General features: G+C 35.6%; 1 long non-coding RNA gene across 2 annotated transcripts in view; it reads left to right on the forward strand.

The window, feature by feature from the left end:
- The first annotated feature begins 8,819 nt into the window (after window positions 1-8,819).
- Window positions 8,820-16,433, forward strand: part of LOC140624518 (uncharacterized) — a 72,790-nt gene continuing 65,176 nt past the window's right edge. Inside the window, exons 1-2 of one of the 2 annotated variants that reach the window (XR_012023983.1) lie at window positions 8,820-8,926; window positions 10,732-10,774. This is a non-coding gene — a long non-coding RNA (uncharacterized lncRNA). Of the gene's footprint in view, window positions 9,165-10,731; window positions 10,775-16,433 lie in introns of both variants that reach the window. The other variant, XR_012023982.1, reaches the window with a different exon arrangement.

Genomic DNA, 16,433 nt, shown 5'->3' on the forward strand with positions numbered 1-16,433 from the left:
AACAAAGTACCACAGACTGGGTGGCTTATACAACAGACTATATTTTTTCACACTTCTGGAGGCTAGAAGTCTGAGATCAAGCTGTTGGCAGGGTTGTTTCCTTCTGGGAGCTGTGCAGCAGAATCTGTTCTAGGCCTCTATTCTTGGCTTGGAGATAGCTGCCTTCTACCTGTGTCTTCACCTTGTCTTCCCTCTGTACCTGAGGTTCATATTTTTTTCTTATAAGGATTCTGTTCATACTGGATTCATATTGGGCTCTATTGACCTTATTTTAACTTAACTAACTCTGAAAAGTCCCTATCTCTAACTACAATCACATTGAGGTCCCGGGGGATAGCACTTCAGCATATGAATACAGCAGATAGGAACATAATTCAGCCCATAGTAGGAGGCCTCAGGTTCCTACTAGCTGTTGACCATGTCAGTTCCTTGTAGTATCGTCCTGTCCACAGGGTACCTCACAAATGGTAGCTGGCTTCCCCAGAGTGAGCAAAATAAGGGTCTAGGGAAAGTAAGCAAAACAGAAGCCAGAGTCTTTCTGTAACTTAATCTTAGAAGTGACACCCTGTTACTTTTGCCATATTCATTAGAAGTGATTTCTGTCCCCATTTGTTTGTAATTCTCTGTAATTGTTACCTCTTTGTCTCATCCTTGATTATTACTAATTCTAGGACAATAAAAAATGTTGCATCTGGATCCTATTATATTTAGATCATACTGTTGTTTTTTTATTTCAAGGCAATTCTTCTAGAAAAATAGTTGCCCCATCTTTGGCACTCTTTCTGAGATACGTGAAAATCAAGAATATTTGACTTCATGTGTTGGCTAAACTAAAATCTCCCTGTCAAATGGCAGACGTTTCCTAGTCACAGAGGGGTAATCCATGCTCTGGGGAGTAACTGGCTACTTGCTGTAGCCTGGCATGCACACCAAAGCTTCATCCTCCAGTACATGCTGTATTATCTCGACTAGAGAAAAAACTAATCAATTCTCTACAGGTGTGTTCATTCTAATTTGGTGACACCACAAAGTCTGAAAGTGCACTCTTTTGCAACCATATGAGATGGCAGGGTGAGGAGGGAGAAAATGAGGCAAAAGAAAGTCATGTCACATTCTAGAACCAGCTCAGTGACAAAGCTAGTGTGACAACTTTACAGTTTCTGACACCACGAGTGTTTTGGTCCAGTGTGCTGCACTCCAAAGTGGCAAAATGTAATATTAAGGCTGTATGATGATTCTAACATTTTATGCAACAAAACTCCAATTTGCTGAAGCAAATGCACACAATTCCTCAGTCCCTTTGCACATGATGCTTGTTCTGCCAGGAATGTCCACACCACTCTCATTTCACTGAGCTAACATCCACTGTCTCTCAGGTCTCAGTTTACATGACTGTCCTATTGTTATATCCATCCGACCATTCCAAATGTTCACTAACAAACTATCACATGTTTTATCCCACTGTATTATAATCTCAGGTTTATCCATCTTCACTATTAAACCACAAGCTCTGAGGAGACAGGAGTAATGTGCCTCTTAGCCATCACCGTATTCCTGGCACTTAATCCAGTGTTTGGCACATGACAAGGATTCAAACTACTACCATAAGGGAGTAGGCAATATCTTACTGCTCTCAAATTTGAGTGGAACGTATACTTTTGAACATATAACTTTAAAAATCCCCCAAAGGAACACTGATTGTGTGTCCCCTAGTCCTGCCCTGAATTCTTTTTCTTATCAGTATCTATAAGATATTACCTAATTGTTGGCATTAGGACTTGTAAGCATCAAAAAGATTGTAGGGAGAGCAAACGATTTTTTTTATATAAGAGTCTGTTAGTAAAAGCAAAGACTTACACTTAATCCTAAGGACCAGAAATGTGATTGAAACTGGGGACAAGAACCAAGAGTTTGAAGGTAGCTAAAATTTGTAGCAATAAGAGGTTAAGCGTAGGCGAGGACTGCCCGGTGTGATTACAGTGAACAGCACTGAGAGAGATCGGTAGCTCACCTTGATAGTTTAAATGACTTTAATGGTTCAAGAAGTAGGCTAAAGTGCGGTGTAAGAGAAGTAGATTAAGGTCAAATGTGCAGAAAGATAGCTTCAAATATATAAATCTTAAAAGTCTGTCCAAAAGAAGATTGTATTACGAAGGATGGCATGATTTAAGATATGTGTTACACAGAGCCATCATAGAATGGATCATTGGCAAGGAAGAGAAAAACTATCTTCTGGTGGTCAGGCAGATAGCGAGCAGTTCGCCAAAGCTATCATTGACTCTGATGGTGTCTTGCTGAATCATGCATGGTGTCAGAAGAATAAAGAATTTTTTTGAAAAATGAATACATTATATTCACCACACATGTTACACTAGATGGAAATGAAGCTGACGGTGAACAAAACATAAACAGTTCTTGATTTATTCAGAGACTACAGGGGCTGACAAAAAGAAAAAAGTGAAAATCTTCTTGTTGTACTATGTATGAAATTACTTTTACATCCAAGAAAAACCAGGACCAACTTAGCTATCGTAATCCAGATATTTTATGAAAACTGTGTGCGGTCTCTAGTAAAACTATCACTCTTGAGAAATTACACTTTTTCTTTTTTATTGTGAATGTGAAAATATACAGGCCAGCTTTGCCTTCCAGATTATTTTTATAATATAAAAATGGAACACAGCAATGCATTTGGGACTAACATTGACAGCCCTGCTCATAACAATATATTGAAATATTAAATGTACTATTTTAAAAATCTTTCTTATATATCACAGTAGTTGAAGTTAAAATATACTTTTTTTTGAATTGCATCATACATTTAATGTTACCAAAGTTCTGAAGTCTGAGTACTAATAATATGGTATGTGCACTTTAAGAAATAAGCCACAACACTGCATTTTATTTTTTTTATTTTTTAATTTTTATTTATTTATGATAGTCACACAGAGAGAGAGAGAGAGAGAGAGAGAGAGGCAGAGACACAGGCAGAGGGAGAAGCAGGCTCCATGCACCAGGAGCCTGATGTGGGATTCGATCCCGGGTCTCCAGGATTGCGCCCTGGGCCAAAGGCAGGCACCAAACCGCTGTGCCACCCAGGGATCCCCAACACTGCATTTTAAAAACAGATGTAGAGATTCAGCTGCAGTGTCTCTTAACCTAAATATTTAATTTTTAAATAAGTTGAAAATTGCATCAGTGCCACTGGCTCAATTTTCAATGAAAGACAACACACTTCTTACATTTTAACTACTAAACAGCATCTTTTCACAGGCTCAGAACAGAAGTCAAGTTTTGAATAAACAGCACAAATGAACTTGTATTCTTCATCTCTATGCATAAAATTCTTTACAAAGAAAACAGGAGAAAACAATTTCATCACCCTAGGTATGTGCCCATTCTGCAAGTCAGTTCATTTATTGTGTATTTACTATCCACCAGGCACCAGATCAAGAACTCACATTGTTTGGCCTTTGTAAAACCTTAACAGTAGGTCATCCCAAATTTCATCTGAGAAAGCCAAGTTTAGAGAGGTTAAGTAATGAGTCCAAGAGCACACATCTAGTCCATTTTAGAGCTGGGATTTGAGGCTAGATCTGCTTCAAATACTTGCTTTCTTATTTCTATTCCTTTCTATGTTCTCACTTGCTGTATGGATTAACTTCTGGTGTTCAAAGAAGAGGGAAGAAACAGATTTAAAAATTAATTAAAAGTTTAGAAATAGAATTTATAATAGAGATGGAGAAGAGCTAGGATTATTTAGCAAAGAAAATAGGACTAAAAAGTCATTTAATATGATTACTTTTGTACTAAGTTTCATCTTTCATCAGTCATCAAATACTTGGAAATGGAGTTCAATAGGTTAGAAAAGAGACCATTTTAACAGACATTTCCACTGTTCCCGATGTCCTGTTCTCTCCTCCCCCATGTTTTTTTTAGTATACTCTATCCTCAGTGTGGAGTTTGAACCCTGAGATTAAGAGTCATATACTCCAGTGACAGAGCCAGCCAGGCACTCATCACTTTTTGGTTCTGGAGGGAGAACTGTGCTCCCAGGCCTCTTAAAGTCAGGTTTGCCACATGGCTGTGTTGGCCACTGAAATGTGAGTGGGAGAAAAAGGTGTCAGTTCTGTGCATGAACACAGTGAATTGTCTTTGCTCAATTTTCCAGTCCACTTGTCCCTGCCACAACTATCAAGGGAACTAATATGATATGTATTTTTGTAATTAAGCTGCTGACATGTTCACGTTCTGTTACCCTAGCAAATCCTACCCTATCCTGACTGATACAGATATTACTCCTTCTAACCAGATGAGGCCACTCTCATATGAACCCATTTCAGGGAAAATATGAACTTTCTCTACTACACATGTATCCTTTTAATATATAAATCATACTAGTAATTCTACCATAATGGAGGACATGCACTCTTAATAATTTTCGTCTGTAAAGTGCAAACACTTTTGGAAGGATGACACATAAAAGTTTATCAATCACCAATGTTTCAAGGCATATTAGATAGTTCTAGCTAACAATAATTCTGTGTAAATATTAGGCATGCATTTGATATAAGTGGGCAACTCCAAGTCAGAACAAGGACAGGGAGAGTCCATAAAATAGCTGATAATAAAAGAATCTAGGAGAGTGATAAAAGGAGAGCATTGAAAACCATAAAAAGTTAGTTTCAGTGCCATGCTAAGTAAAAGGCAGGGCCCCCAAAGGAGATTGTATTACAGATTTTACTGTTTAAAATCTTATGCTTTAAAGTACATGAGAGAAATTAGGTGAGATGGTTTTTTATTTTTTTCATTTTTATATAACATTTCATGTGGTCTCTCTCTCTCTCTCCCTCTTTTTTTTTTTTTTCAACATGGGGCTTGAACCCATGGCTGAGATCTGAGATCAAGCCTGAGCTGAGACCAAGAGGCAAGCACGTAACTGACTAAGCCATCCAGGTGCCCAGGTGCTCCTTGTGTGGTCTCTTTTGATATAGAGAAATATAAAACAAAAATGAGTGTCTTTTAATGTCCCAGCCCAGATAACCAATTTGATAGGAAAAAGAAATATGTACACATGTTAAGAAAGTTTAACTATCTTATAAAATTACAAAATTAAAGTCAGACCTCCTTCATCCCAGCCTTCTCTTTCATCAAAGTTAACCAATTTTTATATATATTTTCAAAAGATTATTCTCCTATAATAGCATCTAGTGTCATCAGCATCTCATTCTTCATGTCTATCTTCATATGACTTAGGTTTCTAATTTATTCAATTTTAGGATATAGATGTATTCTTTGTATTATTCAAAAGTGTCACATCATGCAAATACCTAATAATGACTATGGAAAGGTGTAAATATCAACACATACCTAATCTTTATAATAGTCACCAAGTATTTTATTCAACCCAGACCCTACTGGAGGACAATGGAGTTGTCCCTAGCTGTAAAAATAATATAATATTTTTCATATATCTTGTCATTAATCTGCAAATACATCTTAGAGGTAAATTCTTAGACCTGGAGTTACTAAATCTAGGAATTTGTACATTTTTAATAATTTGGATAGACATTGTCAAAACTATTGCATCAGTTTGCACTTTCACCAACAGTGTGTGCATGTGTCTGTTTCCTGATCCATTTCTTTTTTTTTTTTTAAGATAGATTTATTTATTTATTTATTTATTTATTTATTTATTTATTTATTTATTTATGATAGACAGAGAGAGAGCGAGAGAGAGAGAGAGGCAGAGACACAGGAGGAGGGAGAAGCAGGCTCCACGCCGGGAGCCCGATGCGGGACTCGATCCCGGGACTCGATCCCGGGACTCCAGGATCGCGCCCTGGGCCAAAGGCAGGCGCCAAACTGCTGAGCCACCCAGGGATCCCCTCCTGATCCATTTCTTAACTTGAACTGGGTCTCATCATCTAATTGTTTTCAACTCTTATGGAGTGTAATTGACAGATAAAATGTTAAGGTATACAACTTCATCAACTTTAAAAATTTTCAAGTCTTATATAGAAAAGGTTATATCTTTCTTTGCTTTTAAATTATGAATGAGATCAAGTGTCTTTAATATTTTTTGGCTTTTTAAGTTTTTGGAAAAAATTTGTTCATAATATTTTAATCATTATTTAAAGTAATTAATGCTAGTGGAAAGGTTTATTTAATTTATCAAAAACATCAGTGAATTTGTATCTAAATCAGTTTTGTTCTGTGCTATATTTTTATGTATATACTATTGATTTCTGAGGAGGGAGAAAAGAGAAATGGAGAAACTGAGTGAACATAAGGTAAGATGAAGATGATATAAAAGTATAAGAGAAATAAAAACAACTAAGGAAGAAAGGAGAGCAGTGATAGGGATGCCTGGGGTTCCGGCATCAAGTCCCACATCGGGCTCCCCACAGGGAGCCTGCTTCTCTCTCTGCCCATGTCTCTTGCCTCTGTGTCTCTCATGAATAAATAAACAAAATCTTAAAAAAAAAATAGAAAGCAGTGATAAAGTAAGAAACAGAAAACCATGACAACAATCCTTTATTGCAGCATTTTCCCAGAGCCACATAGAGATAGAAATAAAGGTAGTAGATTTCATACAAAGAAGAACATGATTTCTGACTTTTTCATGTATTATGAATTCAAAATATTTGCCAAATTTAAAAAAATAGATGCCATCTTCTCTTTGTTTAGACTATGACTAACAGTGATTCTAAGTTACTGGCATGATACTTCTGACAATTACTGTAAAGTTTTTGTTTTTTTTTTTCCTTCTGATATTAAGATTACAGTCTCTCTGTTCTGGTTTTAGATATAATTTGAAATTAAGGTTCTATAGTAGACATACACAAAGGAATTCGGCTTGCAACTATATAAACAAGTGATGTAAATTATTATAATCTTAGTTCACTAACTCAGAGGAAAATATAACTTTATTTTTCTGTTGTACTGCTTAATTTTGAGTATGAGCTCTCATTCTAACTGGATTGAGGATTGAGGATTCTTATTTAAGCCATTTTAGAATGATTACCCTTGACCATTTACCCATATCCCTGGGATTTCAGGTGAAGAGGTAGAGTAGGTGGTACAAAATGTGGGGATATGACTGGTCTACCTCGGTATCTGTTCTCAGGGGCATCCAGTGAAACCCAATCCACAAAGTGCATGCTGACTTGTTTCTAATTTGGATCTTAAGCCATGTTGGGATCCACTCCTTTTTCTGTTTTATGTTTCCATTCCTTTAAAGTCTAAAGAAACAGGGCAGGGCTGCCCAAAGTACACGAGACTAGACCTACTGATCCTGGGCACTGCCATCTTATGGAGAAATTCTGAGGGCCTATCTCAAAAAAACCCTTTAACCTAGAAGTATTATGTAATAATTTCTGGGCACATGCCTTAGCATGTAAGCTTGGTAAATAGAGTCACTAAGCTTAACATCTAAGCCCTTTGTCTACTTTTACTATGCTCATTCTGTTTCCCCCATAACAGTCAGTTAAAATATCCAGTACAGGGTAGAAATAGGAATAGAGGTTCTAGCAGGGAAATATTGCAAGATTCATCACGATACCTCAAAACTATTGTTCATAGTTTAAATGTTCATTTATCTGTGGCCTAGGTTGTGAAACTCAAAACCCAAGAATGGACTTGGCTTGTTTCCTCTTCCTTTTATGATACTATTCCTTCCCTGAGGCAAGGTGCACAATGCTTAGCTGATTGCATGTGAAGATGGTGACAAATAAAAAGAAACTAGGGGAGGAAACACATTGGGAGTATTAATCACAATACTGTCTTGTCCAACACCACTGACAACATTCTAGATTTATTTCCTAACCAAGAAGTATGAATAAAATGTTCAAATGATTTTCAAAGTTTGAAAATTTCTAAACCAATCACTGTTGTGCTTAGCAGTTCTACAACCACGCCCTTTATAGTTGCTTAACTAGGTATCTGGAGGGGATCCCTGGGTGGCTCGGCGGTTTAGCGCCTACCTTTGGCCCAGGGCCTGATCCTGGAGACCCGGGATGGAGTCCCACATTGGGCTTCCTGCCTGGAGCCCGCTTCTCCCTCTGCCTGTGTCTCTGCCTCTCTCCTCTCTCTCTCTCTCTCTCTGTGTCTCTCACAAATAAACAAATAAACTCTTAAAAAAACAAAACAAAACTAGGTATCTGGATCCTCTCTTACCCTCCTCACACACCCTCCTCACACTTATTAGAGGGCTGCATTAGCTCTCCCTAGAAAATGTACCAGTTTACAATTCCAGCGGTGAACTCTTTGAAAGGCACAGCTTCTAAGTCCTCTACGCTACCCACTCCTGCCACTGCCTCTCATTCAAACAGGGAACACAGAAACACTGGGAAGTGTTGGGTGCACTGAACAAAGATGACAGAAATGACTTATTCTTTCCATTAATTTTGGATTATTTCTTCTTCATGCATTTATAATTCCTTGCAGAGTTTTATTTCAATTTGAAGCAATCTTGATTGCCAACAAATCCTATTTAAAAGCCCTAAGCTCACAGAGGTACTTCCTATAAACATCTCTTCTCAGTGGTTTGGAGTTATTGCAAAATATCGATCAGTTTCATTTAAAAAATAATAAAATAAAGCAAAAAAAAAAAGGCAAAACAAAGCAAAACTCCCACAAGTAAATTTAGTTCACTCAGAAAGAGTTTAAAGAAGACAGGAAATGATAAAACCACTTTTCACTGTGGGTACTCCATTTTCACTGAGGAAAAACTTGATTCAGACATGTTGACAGGCTAAAAGCAGCCTTGGCTGGTCAGAGGAGAAACTTACTGCCTTAGTAATCAAAGCAGAGAACTTCTAAAATAGAGACTCCAGGAAGTGTTTCATCCAGGGGAGGCACAAAGCCTGGCTGCACGAAGGTTGAAGCAATTACTGAAATGTCAGGGCTGCGCAGCAAAGAGAAGGTACAGAGGTTCTTATGGAGGGTGACAGGCTTTTTTTTTTTTTTTTTTAAACATTCACTTTACAAATGTTTTCAGTAAGCGTGTGCTTCAGAGGTAGTTAGTTCAGAAATCTTTGCAATAGATAGCATCAGGAATGAAAGCCATGAGCAATTGAGAAATTGAAAGAAGCTTCTCTTGGATGTTAATGCTTTGCTGGAATTGACATTTTGGAGCTACAAAAAGTCATTTAATAGTTGCGGTAAGCACCAAGGATGTTTTGTCCTCGGAGAAAGGTAACAGGGTGCTATGGGGGGCTAACCAGGGGAAACCCAGGGTTGGTGCTCTCTGCATACATTTTAAGGGAAAACTTCAGAGATTCTCAAAACTCCAATCTTATACAGATGTTTTCAGAAAATGCGCACAACCAACTCTGAAAAACTCTACCCTTTGGCACCTTAATTCTTAAAAATTTCTGGATATAAACTTCAAAAGTATCTACACCACTTTCTTCAAGGGCACATCAATGGAAATAGAGTTAGTTACTTGCCTTTTGCTTGATTCCACAATGGTATTTTCAGCTATGTCAAAATTCTGTGTTAAAAGTGGACAGACACAATAGATTTTTCCTTATTTTAATATTAGCATCTGTACCAAAATTATTCTTCTCTTGTTTCCTACTCTTTTACTTTTTTTTTCAATTATGGGGTCACCATCCTCATTTGAAGGGTGTTTTCATAATTTACTATGAACAAATTTTCTAATCAATAATCCTAGGGTTTTACTAAAGGTTACAAGCAGGCTGGATTAAAAAAGGAAAGAAAAAAACAGATCTTTCAGGAGTATATTTAAGGTGAACAATTTCTGATAACTGTACAGAACTTATTCATTCCATATTATTCAATGCATTGCTTTATGTTTGACAAAGGCCATAGAAAGGCAATAGAATTCCTAGCCTTAGAGAGATCAAGTATACAGCTTTTAAATATTTTTAAGGCAGCATAAAATTAAATATAAGTAGTATTATATGTGCTGACTACATGATGACAAAAAAAAATGTTAGAATTAGTGTCCTTAACCTTACTTGGAAATTATATATTTTGGTCCAGATTAGGTTCACGTTTGGGAAAAGAATGAAGAAAGTTTACAGGTAAAAGGGAACTTATTATTAGTTAAGTGAATAGTTTGTGTGATTATATGAGTGCTTTCCATATAATAACTTGCAATTTCACCCTTAAGTTGAAATCTGAAAAGAGAGTAGACAATATCAACATATGAATGAGGCAGTGTAGGGTTACTATGCAACCTCCTTATTGATTCTGACAATATACTGCAAAACTAAATTGCAAAGTTACCTTAATAAATAAAATTAATAATTAATGATATTATGTTCAGTGTCAATATTTGACTTGATTTCATTTCTATCAATATATTGTATCCAAATTAATGTCCTAAATTAATTTTTAAAAGTGAAAGCATTGTGATCTATTTTTATGTCTATATAACATTAGTAATATATGAGGTGCTCTAAAGAGTACAGGAGCTTCTTCCTCCACTGCCTCTACCCTCCCCATCCTCCTCTATTTACTTATAAAAAAGAAAATAATTTTGTATTACTTCTTATTTGACTCATTAAGCCAATATTCCTTTGTAAAAATGCTCTGGATTAACTATTTCAGTAATAAAGGAACACGATTCAGATGTTTTCTCCTTTCAGATAATATACTAGAACATTTGCATAATTTGATCAGAAGTACAGAATGAGAAATTATTTTTGTTTTGTTTTGTTTTGTTTTTTTGGTCAATTTTTACATGGATATGTGTAAAAGGAAGAAGAAAGGGATTTTCCTGTCAAAGGGATCATGGAAACATGTAAGTATAGATTGATGAATGGTTTGCTGAACCAAGTAAACTCTGCATTCACCTGAAAAGCACTTAAACTCCTTTTATGTAAGACATAATCAAATCTATATCCTATTCTCTATTTTTCTTGATAATTGCATTAGCAATATCAATAATTATTGCAATAGTAATTGCAATAATTCTCCTCTTAAATAATATTTTTCTGATTATGAAATTAATTTTATATATCAGAGAAAATTTGGAAAAGGAGAAAGGAAAAAGAAAAAAAAGAAACCACCTATAAGCTCACCATCCAGTGATACCTATTAAACAAGTTTTATATTTCAGAATTTTTTCTTGATTTTTTCAAGATAACATTTATTGTATTTATATGTAGTAATGATTTATTATGATTACTCTCTACATTATTAAAATTCTATGTATATTAAGGCTGTAAATACATGTTTGTCTATATAACATAATAGGCATTAGTAGGTATTTCAACAACTTCATTAATTATGTCAACTAATATCAATTATAAATGAAAGAAAGAGTGAATGAATATTTGGTATTCCTGGCTCTAGGTATCCTACATTACATTTAGATTTAGATATACATTAACATTAACACATGGTTAAAGTTAAAGTTAGGGTCAAATTTATAATTAGTGTTATACATGGTTTGTTATTAGAATCTGCTTTTAGATTTTTATTAGATTTAGGTTTTCTAGCTAAATATGGTTTCTAAAAAGTGTATAAGTGTTAAGTTTCAGGATAGGGTAAGGGTTAAGATTAGTGGAAAGAAGTAGACCATAAACAAAATTGTTAAACTATCAGGAAGGTGTGACTTGAAGTTTTCAGAAATCTTCACTCTACTTTTTCTTCAGCAGCCTGTTACGGTGCCACTCACTCTACAAACTTGATTAGACACTCTCACTGAAGTGTGAAAATAGCAATACTTTCTCCAGATAGCTTAAATTAAAATAATCTCTCATCTTACTTTTATCTGGTTTGGCTTTTTAGATAACTAAAATTTTTAAATATTGAGGTGGCCTCCTACATGGCATGACCTCAGGGAGGTTCAGAGTGGCCTTCTCTTGAAAGGAAAGAGCAAGACAAAGAAGAGAAATATTTTCTCCTTGACACCAAAATTACTTCAGTAAGGGAGCCTGATATTCTGTACCACATAAAAGTTATATACAAATACAGTTAATGTAAAAATAACTCATTGAGCTATATTACATAAAGTGGTAAATGACTAATTTGATTTCCAATGATGTAATAAGAACAGATTTGATTGTGACATGAGTGTTTAATGAGTGAGAGATACAGGAGCTAGGTAAGAAGAAAAAAGCATCTGAGAAAAATAAAAATACAATAGAAATGAAGTCTAAAGCACTTGAGCACATATTTTATATTTTTGCCAAGACAGGTCCAACTATAGGCCCCAGAGAGATTACATAAAAAAAATGATAAATTCACTAAGCATTTTGAAGATACTGACCTAAAATGGAAGATCTAGTCAATAGTGAGTTCTAAAATGGCATGTCTGGAAAGGAGGAAAGAATATGGACATATATAGAAAATGTTCTTTCTAGTTAGGAAATAAAGACTCACATGTCCAATACATATAGAAATAAGGTGCTGGAAGCAAGTTTTGTTTGTTTGTATAGTTTTAAGGGTAATCTTCATATGTTACTTAAAAGCAAAACCAAGTTTAAATAAGTTGAACTGATAAAATCTGAGTTATAGGTCTTACTAAATTCTACTACAAGGAAAGAAAAGTAAACTGAAATCTGTATTTGACTTTATGAGACAAATATTGCAACCAAATGTGTCACCTTTAAATGATTCATTTAACAAAGCAAAGCACAGCATTCAAGCACGTAAATCACCATTTTTAGTTGCATGGCTTATAAATACATTTTGTCACCAACCATTTTTCTCTTTTTGGTCTAAATAAGGCAAAATATTTATTTCAATAATTGGCTTTTCCAAAAAGATGTTAAATTGATACTAGTAAATTATTCATGTATGTGAATATTTTATATATATAAAATTATATATATTATATATAAAATATTTATATAAATATATTATTTATATAATTAGCCTCTAAAGACAATGTTTTGCAATTCAACCTTAAATCCTGTCTAGTTCTCAATCAACTCTAAGTACTTAAGAAAGATAAAATATATGCTTATCAGACTCCTCCAACTTTACTGTATAATCTTATTCTTTTGGTTCTTAGATAAAAAATTTTTGTAGGAAATCACTTTTTCCAAAATCCCTGAATAACAAGCCTTCTCTGTTGGAAATGTGGAAGTAACTTCTTGCAAAATCAATATGGTATAATAATTTATCGGGAATAGTCACTTAAGGCTACAGAAAGTATCCATTGCTTTATGCTCTGGTGGAAAGGGTAAGTGGGAGATGGGGATTTGGGCATTTATTGTAATTATATTTAAAGAATACTGATAAATAACTTGTCAGGATACATTTTTAAAATAACCACCCACAATAAATGTAGCCTAGTTAAATAAAGAAATAAAGTTTGAATATTCATCAAACCTAAATTGTTAACTATCCAAATTAGGATGCTCTATGAAAAGTTCACAAGCCCATTTCTGGGGAAAATTGTGAGGTATGTGCAGATTCATAATTCCCCTTTATAAAATAGTTTGAAATGAAGAGAAAGAAAGAAAAGAAAGAAAGAAAGAAAGAAAGAAAGAAAGAAAGAAAGAAAGAAAGAAAGAAAAGAAAAATACAACATCAACACTGAAACCAGGCAATGGTTCTAGCGTCAGGTTATAAAATAAGAAATATTAGCCAGTTATATTTCAATTTGGATAATTTATTCAAAACAAAAATGTATTAAGCACCCCACATGCTATCTGGGGACTAGAAGGTATGAAGAATGAAGAATGAAGGAAATAAACAGAGATCTTACACAAAACTGTTTTGTAGAAGATGGGCTTGCAAACCCCTAGGAGAATCATAGTAAAATTATATATAACAGTTGTTGAAGGAAAATCTCTCAAAGAGGAGAGCAAAAGACAAAGATATCATAGATATTGGATAGGAACTGATAGATACAATGGAAAGGCAAAGTAGATTAACATAGTTAACATAGGGATAACTGATATGATTGGAGAATAAAACTGAAATACTAAATTAGGAAAATATTCAGACTAAAATACAAGATAACTCTCCTGACTGAATAACGATTGACTCACTGTAATCCAGAAAAATAACAAAATATGATACTGAGACATAAACTTCAAATTCAAATAAGTAATCTTAAGAAATCTAGATAACCATGTCTATGTCTTCCTCTGTGAGATTCCTGTTCATGTCTTTTGCCCATTTCATGATTGGATTGTTTGTTTCTTTGGTGTTGAGTTTAATAAGTTCTTCAGAGATCTTGGAAACTAGCCCTTTATCTGATATGTCATTTGCAAATATCTTCTCCCATTCTGCAGGTTGTCTTTTAGTTTTGTTGACTGTATCCTTTGCTGTGCAGAAGCTTCTTATCTTGATGAAGTCCCAATAGTTCATTTTTGCTTTTGTTTCTTTTGCCTTCGTGGACGTATCCTGCAAGAAGTTACTGTGGCCGAGTTCAAAAAGGGTGTTGCCTGTGTTCTCCTCTAGGATTTTGATGGACTCTTGTCTCACATTTAGATCCTTCGTCCATTTTGAGTTTATCTTTGTGTCTGGTGCAAGAGAGTGGTCTAGTTTCATTCTTCTGCATGTGAATGTCCAATTTTCCCAGCACCATTTATTGAAGAGACTGTCTTTCTTCCAGTGGATAGTCTTTCCTCCTTTATCGAATATTAGTTGACCATAAAGTTCAGGGTCCGCTTCTGGGTTCTCTATTCTGTTCCATTGATCTATGTGTCTGTTTTTGTGCCAGTACCACACTGTCTTGATGACCACAGCTTTGTAGGACAACCTGAAATCTGGCATTGTGATGCCCCCAGCTATGGTTTTCTTTTTTGAAATTCCCCTGGCTATTCAGGGTCTTTTCTGATTCCACACAAATCTTAAAATAATTTGTTCCAACTCTCTGAAGAAAGTCCATGGTATTTTGATAGGGATTGCCCTGGGTAACATTGACATTTTCACAATATTAATTCTGCCAATCTATGAGCATGGAATATTTTTCCATCTCTTTGTGTCTTCCTCAATTTTTTTCAGAAGTGTTCTATAGTTTTTAGGGTATAGATCCTTTACCTCTTTGGTTAGGTTTATTCCTAGGTATCTTATGCTTTTGGGTGCAATTGTAAATGGGATTGACATGAGAAAATGCTCTGCATCACTTGCCATCAGGGAAATACAAATCAAAACCACAATGAGATCCCACCTCACACCAGTGAGAATGGGGAAAATTAACAAGGCAGGAAGCCACAAATGTTGAAGAGGATGCGGAGAAAAGGGAACCCTCCTGCACTGTTGGTGGGAATGTGAACTGGTGCAGCCACCCTGGAACACTGTGTGGAGGTTCCTCAAAGAGTTAAAAATAGACCTGCCCTACGACCCAGCAATTGCACTGTTGGGAATTTACCCCAAAGATTCAGATGCAATGAAACACCAGGACACCTGCACCCCGATGTTTCTAGCAGCAATGGCCACAATAGCCAAACTGTGGAAGGAGCCTCGGTGTCCATCGAAAGATGAATGGATAAAGAAGATGTGGTTTATGTATACAATGGAATATTCCTCAGCTATTAGAAATGACAAATACCCACCATTTGCTTCAACGTGGATGGAACTGGAGGGTATTACGCTGAGTGAAGTAAGTCAATAGGAGAAGGACAAACACTATATGTTCTCATTCATTTGGGGAATATAAATAATAGTGAAAGGGAATATAAGGGAAGGGAGAAGAAATGTGTGGGAAATATCAGAAAGGGAGACAGAACATAAAGACTCCTAACTCTGGGAAATGAACTAGGGGTGGTGGAAAGGGAGGAGGGGTGGGGGTGGGGGTGACTGGGTGATGGGCACTGAGGTGGGCACTTGACGGGATGAGCACTGGGTGTTATTCTGTATGTTGGTAAATTGAACACCAATAAAAAATAAATTTATTATTATAAAAAAAGAAGTAATCACCAAAAAAAAAGAAATCTAGATAACCAGCTCAACACATAGGAAAAATATAGGATATTTGCAGACTTCTGTTATTCAGTATTAAATGACAAAATACAATCAATTGGGTTTTGCTTCTAGTGTGAGTAATATTTCCACTTTTAACACTTTTAGCTGAAGTGCAGGCACTGTGTAGGAAGGTTAAAACTCTGGCAAAAAAACCCCACTGTCTTTCGGGTCTTTGAAACAGAGCCACTGGAGAGTCAAAGTGAAATCTTAGCAAGGAAAGAGCTAGAAAGGGACTATCCCCAGTCCTATGCATAACCTCTGCTCAAGTCTCTGGCTGAACCTGAACCATGCATGTGTAGAGCTTTCACAAAGCAGCCCATCTGAGATGTGAGCTGTCACTTGAGAGACAAACAATGGTTGCAGTTTGAGTTCAATGAAATTAATAACCTGAATGAACACAAAATCTCTCCAAAGATTTGAACCCAAAATCTCCCTCTCAAGGAATATTACCAAAATGAAATTCCGCACAGCAAAACATTTGCAGTATCTAGGATGTAATACCAAATTACTCATCATAAATAATCCTGGAAATT

The sequence above is a fragment of the Canis lupus genome, chromosome 34 (genome assembly GCF_048164855.1).
Source record: "Canis lupus baileyi chromosome 34, mCanLup2.hap1, whole genome shotgun sequence".
Classification (NCBI taxonomy): Eukaryota; Metazoa; Chordata; class Mammalia; order Carnivora; family Canidae; genus Canis; species Canis lupus.